The sequence below is a fragment of the Alligator sinensis genome, unplaced genomic scaffold, assembly GCF_000455745.1.
Source record: "Alligator sinensis unplaced genomic scaffold, ASM45574v1 scaffold442_1, whole genome shotgun sequence".
Lineage (NCBI taxonomy): Eukaryota > Metazoa > Chordata > Crocodylia > Alligatoridae > Alligator > Alligator sinensis.
In genome coordinates, this window is record NW_005841829.1 from 5,138,320 (window position 1) to 5,144,734 (window position 6,415).

Genomic DNA, 6,415 nt, shown 5'->3' on the forward strand with positions numbered 1-6,415 from the left:
GACTGTTGTTGGACCTACCCTACATAATCTTGACTAATTCTTCTTTCAACCCAGTTATCATATCCTGTGACAATTATCTGTACAAGTTGTGTTACGTTAAAAAGAAACCTTCATGTTACTTGTTTTAAACCTACCATCCAATAAGTTCAGATGCCCATAGTTCTTGTATCATGAAAAGATGATTTTATAGACCTTTTATAGTATGCTCCATCCTTTACTCATTCCTTTTTTCAAGCTGGAGTCCTGTTTTTTTTGGGTTTTTTTTGGTTTTGTTTTTTTTTAAAGTTTCTTCTCATATGAAGGCCATTCCAAACCCTGATCATCTTTCTTACTTTCTGATAGTCCCAGTACCTTTTCTAGTTTAACTATAAGCTTTTTAAGAACTACATATAGTACTCAAGACACGGGCACTTACAGATCTAATATAATAGTACACTGACAAACCTTAGGATGCTAACAACTACTGAGTTTAAAACCCCAGCTATACTATGGAGGTGTCTACTGCTGGGCCTAAAGTTCATGTAGATGGACCTCAGCTGATTAATTTGGGTACAGCTAATGTTGAGGCTGCAGCAGCAGAGAATGCAGCCAGGAATGCACAATGGTTCCTGAGAACCCAGGTAAAAACCAGGGCTGTTGGCTGCACCACAGAGCACAACACAGGCTGTGACCGCAGCTAATGTGTGCATACTGAAGCTAGCTTTCAATTAGCTCGCCTGCTGCAGGCCAGGTAACTGACAGCTAGTTTCAAGGTACCTACATTAGCTACTGACACGATAGTGACTGCAAACACAGACATACCTTTGAAAATTTACCTACTATTATTGATGATTATTCATAAATGACTTCCAGCAAGATTGCACTGAAAGCATCTTAAACAGTACAGATCAGCAGCTGGCAGCCTTTAACAAGCTGCAGACCAGAACAATCTAGCTCTAGTATGATGCTGGCTGAGTGGCATGTCAGCAGCAGGGGGACTTGCCTGCTTCTGTATCAGGAACAGGCAGCTGGGAGCTGCAGTTGTGTCATTGCCGCTTGCCCCAGTTCCTCCACCCCATAATCCCCACAGATGCAGCTTCCAGCAAGTGAGGAGCAGCATCACAGCTAGGCAGCTAGAAGCCATGTCTTCATTGCCATCACTTCTCCCTGCCTCTGTACCCCTCCACCTTTCAGCTGCTCCTACGCTGTAGCCAGGCAACAGGGGCCTAGAGGAAGTGGCAGAAGTGGGGGCAAAGCTTCTAGCTGCCCAGCTGTAGCACAGCTCCTTGCTTCCTGGCCCTACCATGGACACAGAAACAGGCAGAGTCTCTTATGACTCCATGGACCAGATCTAGCCTGCAGGCCATGACTAACCCTTGGTGGAGATAACACTCAATATTACTACTAGAAAAAGTCTACAACTTGCAAGTGGTGGACTTAAATCAGACCACTTCTGAAACTGTCTGCTTTTCAAAATAGCAACTGAAAGGCTAATTTGGGATTTGTATTTTATACCCTAATACAGTTCCTCTTCTAGTTGAGTACTGGGTTCTCTGTATTGCAGTTGGAGGGTCTTTTCTGCATGCCTATTTCAGTTGTATATCTGGAAAGCTACAAGCCACACAGAAAATGATTCGTGCACCTATACATTAATAGGAACCAACATTTTCAATAATTTCTCCTCTTCCCTCTCTATTAAATCCTGTTCATTCTTTCTTTCCAAACTTTCCCATACCCTAATCTAACTTATTTGAAAGCTTCACCAAGCGTTTCAGGGCACTACCACAATGTCATAGCACCTGACCTATGGTTCCTGTTATCCATCATCCCCTCTTCCTACGAGGTAAGGAAATTTGAAGTCATGAAAGCTGCCTGAAAATGTAAAGGCATATATATTGTGCATCCTATTTGTTTGATTAGTAGTTGATATGGGCTGCAAAGGGTTACTTGCAAACATGTAAGGAAGAAGGCATTTTCAGATAGCCCTGTGAAGAGGTCATTGGCTTTGAACAAGTACATCTGAGGATAATGGGTTAAAAAGTTGGCACAGGGAACAGTCCATGTATGTAACCACAAAACTGATCTAAGCTAGAAAAACAGGGCTTTGAACAGATGATCCCTGAAGAATACAAGCGAAGAAAGAAAAGGACTGCTAGGATTCAGACAGAACCCCAGTCCCTAGTGTTCAGGGCCTCCAGAATAAGATGGGCCTATCTAAGCCTTTACGTAAAATACATGTGTGTAGACAAATTCCACTGAAAACGCTTTCCCCTTGGCAAGCTTCTACTGTTGAACAAGTCAGGTCTCAAAAGAACCGACTAACCAAATTCAGGCAGACCTGCTAAGGATTCATAGCTGGTACACAACTGTAAGCAAGAGAATCATAGGTTTCAATCTTAAAACGGTGGCAGAAACCCTCATTCATACACTGGTAAAATGCACTCAGAAAATCAAGGCAAGGTTAGAAATACAGGTACCCCCACCCATGATGCACTATACTAGAAACCTTCTCTTTTCTAGCAGACTATCCCTTATATCTACCTTTACAATAACAACTCTCCCTTTCCAATTTTTTCCTTACTCCTCTAATACAGTTATCCTCTATCTACCAGCCATAGATGAAAGCAATATTATTCTCCCCTATAATACTTAAAAAAAAAAAAAATCGTATCTCTTCTCCAACTAAAGTTAATTTTTTCATTATCTGTGAGGTCATAATTATTCTAAGTGGACCAGATGGCACTATGGAGTCTTTCAGGGGAAAAAAAGTACATTTTCTAATATAAAGAATGAACCAAATAATCTCCATTTTATTTTCTTTTTTTGCAAAAAAACCCCCTTCAGCATTTTAAAGGAACATGCCATAACATTAGCTCTGCAAGTTGACTTCTAAAATATTGCATAAATGACAGCCTTATCTACATTTACAGGGAACAGGCTCAGAAATCTCAATGTATTATTTTATATTGTAAACAAAAAATTGGTTTGTATTTAGCTATTAATACTTTTTGGAAAAGACTAATTTAATTTTAAGTTAAAAAGTTACTTGTTTTATTCTATACTAGTCAATTTTACTTACCAACAGAAGGCTTTAACAGGAATAAGTCCTTACTGTAGCAGAATCCAATCTTTGTGTTCCTGATACATTGCCTGGTTTCAACAATCACAGAAGGAAGACATGCAGAACACAGCATGCATGTTAGTTTTAAAAACCAATTCACACAGCAACCTGATTGCAACTACCATATAAATTCACTCTATAAGGGTATAAGTTAGAAAAGCAAAACTCAAAACAACCCTGGGTTATATCTACTCTTAATGAAGCCCTTCATCAGTGGACTGAATGATATTAACATAATTTCTGAAAACTTTTATTTCAATTAAAGTGACTCACAAAAAAGCCATGCCTTTTACTAGTATGTAATTATATACACACACTAGTACTAGAATTTATAACGATAACCTCAAATATTTATGTAGTAAATATTTCTTTGTTTTCCAATAATGAATTAAGAAACTGGCTTTACTGTATTTTTATTCATACAGATTAGAAATTTACAGCCAGTGCCCACACCTTTAAGGAGGTACAAAACACATGAAAATTCTGGTGGCGTCACCTTGCTTCCAGTCAGATATATGGAAACTAAGTATTCCTAAATAAGAAGATATTTTACAATTTTATTTAACAAACAAAGTGAAAAGGAACTGTGCATCTTGTAGAACGTTCACAAGTGATTACAAATATATGTGATTAGAATGAAAAGCTTTATACATAACAAGCATGCATAAGGCAAAAATATTCTGGATATGGAGTCACTACAAACAAATTCCATCATGCTCAATATAACAAAAAGCCGTTTACGCACCATCAATTTGCATCTTCTTTGGCTGCATAGAGGGTGAAGACATTGAGGTGGTAACTCTGAAATTTGCAGGGAGAGTCTCTGCTGATCCAGCAGCTAAACCTCTAATGTCCTTTGGTCTAAACTTCTTTCTCCATGAAGGTGCTCGTCTAAAGCTTTTATCATCATCCTGTCAGATTGTATCATTAGTAATTTTTAAAGCAGGCAATTATGTCACAAGCTGAAGTTCAGGCAATGTCAGTAACGGAGTAATAGGCATCATGGCCTGAATTTTCAGGGCTTGAGCCGTAGAATTTAGACCAGATTTTGTGAAGAAATCAAAATTAATTAGCTTCCACAAATCTGATCATTTAAATTTTAGGTACCTAAATGGAAAAAAAACTTTTTTTTTTTTTTTTTAAATAACTTGTGATGCATACCTATTTTCCAGAATGGAGGCCCTTCAATTCCAAAAAGGTCTGTGGAAACCAATATGCTTAGCATCTCTTGGAAGATACAATAATGGCACCCATTATTTTCACTGTGCATTAATGTTTATTTATGCTTAAGGATTTATGATGTTAAAACGTTTTATAATCTAGCAGCAAAAAGTAAATGAAAGTGATGCAAGAGGGACAGATAATAAAATGTTTTAGTGACTTTAACAGTCATTTGTGCAGTTTTTTTCGTTTCTAATGAAATAGTTACATCCATTTTGGTCTCAAATTCCACATTTGCTGGAGTACCTATATTGACATACAGCATAAGGATACAAAGATCACAGAAAGTGGACTGACTTCTAAAAGAAAACAAATACAAAACCTGAAGTGCAGAAGTTATTTGTATATCATCACCTATATATACGGTTTCATTTAAAGTGAATAGATTTGTTTCAACTACTTGGAACAGAATGCACCCCCTATTTAAACAGTTTCTCCCTGGTAGCATATTCACATCTTAAACTATATTTGAATTGTATGTGACACTGCACCTAGTAAATACGATATTTTGCCACACTTATAAAATAATATCTGGTAAGAAAAAGATACATATCACAGTTTGTATGTATCCATGAATTGTTTATCCTAAGTAGAAACCTGTGGTATCTCAATGTTCATTACAAGATTAATCTAAGTTAACACCAAGGACTTAGAGAAGTCAAAGGTAGCTTGAAGCAACTATAGCGATTCCCTCTGCTGGGACTGCAAGTTCCCTGGGGTGCTTCTGAGGCATAGCATGGAATCTCATCCTGTGTCAATAGATAACCGAGACAAATTTTTAGAATTTGTATTAAAATGTTTTCTAAGTTGGAAGAGGAGGAGATAAATGAAGCAGTTACATAACACCTTTCTTTCTGAAAGATTCCAGCCTACCTAAAAGATTTAAAAAAGAATCATTAATTTACTAGCAAGGTGCAACCATCTCTTGTAGCTATCATGCTGCACTTCTACACAATATGCAATTATCCAAGCTGGAATTCTGCCTGAAAGCTAGTGTCAGTACTTACAAAAAGTACCATCTGTGGTTATTAAAGCTATTTTTGGCAAGCCCGTGGGTTTTGTATCTTCTCTGAAAAAGAGACACTTCTCATCTAGAGTCCCTAGCAATCAGGGTATATGCTACTTGTTACATTACTTGCTACTGGTTACAACTACTGTACTAAGACGTCAGGAGTTCTCTTTCAGTTTTACTTCAGACAACCCTGTATAGTTCTGCTCTCCTTCCCACCTTCCAAGGGAAAGGGAGAGAGGGAAGGCAAGCATCTGCCTCCCTGTTAGTTCATCCATGGGTGAGCTGTCAGGGAGACTTGCAGGCTGCCCTGCTCCTGTTGCTGCCTGGTGGCAAATGGGTCACAGCTGCCACTGGCAGTGTCTGCCTAGATGGAGACACTGGTGCTCTCTGCTCTCTTCAGCTACTTGCTCACCCTGTAAAGATCCCAGAGCACCTGCAGTCTGGAAGCCAGGCATACCACTGACCAGCATGCCTGGCTCTGCAGTTGCAAGCACTATGGCATTATTAATGGAACAGATGCAGTTGAGCAGCAAGGTAGAGGGGGCTCCCTATAAGTGGCAGCATGGGCTCACTGGGGGTGGGGTGGGTCTGTGTAGACTTTGCTGCAAACTTTGTAGCACTGTAGTGAGCAGGTTTGTTATTACCCTGAAATAGAATAGTTTTCTGATAAGCATACTGTTAGGTTTACAATAATTTAGATTATTAGGAAGTATTAGCTTTACAGCTGAATACAAGGCATGACCTGTGGCCTAGCAATGCAGCTGACCACAAGGCAGATTGATAGCTAAGCCTTTGCTTGTGTCAAGTAATCATTTTAACTGTATTAAGCATTTTCTAAGTTAAAAGCAGCAAGTATCTCTGTGTCTGTGTGCTGAAAAATCAGCTACAGCAAAAAATAAGATAAGACAGGGAAACCATTGTTCTGGGTGCACTGGTTGTGTCCTTGAGAAGTATCTACTACTGTATAAGGTTTTGCTAACATATTATAATGTTACTGTTACTTAACTTTTAGCTTTTAAAAGTGTGCTAGTTCAGCTTAATAGAAATAGTCTCGTACAAAGATTTGAAAAGCACCGCCCAAG

At 38.6% G+C, this 6,415-nt stretch overlaps 1 long non-coding RNA gene across 2 annotated transcripts in view; it reads right to left on the bottom strand.

Moving 5' to 3' along the window:
• Positions 1–6,069, bottom strand: part of LOC102377221 — a 10,001-nt gene extending 3,932 nt beyond the window's left edge. The window contains exons 1-2 of one of the 2 annotated variants that reach the window (XR_001357697.2): positions 3,846–6,069; positions 3,059–3,129 (exon numbers count right to left, since the gene is read on the bottom strand). This is a non-coding gene — a long non-coding RNA (uncharacterized LOC102377221). The remainder of the gene's footprint in view (positions 1–3,058; positions 3,130–3,845) is intronic. The other variant, XR_322789.3, reaches the window with a different exon arrangement.
• Between the last annotated feature and the right edge of the window lie 346 nt (positions 6,070–6,415).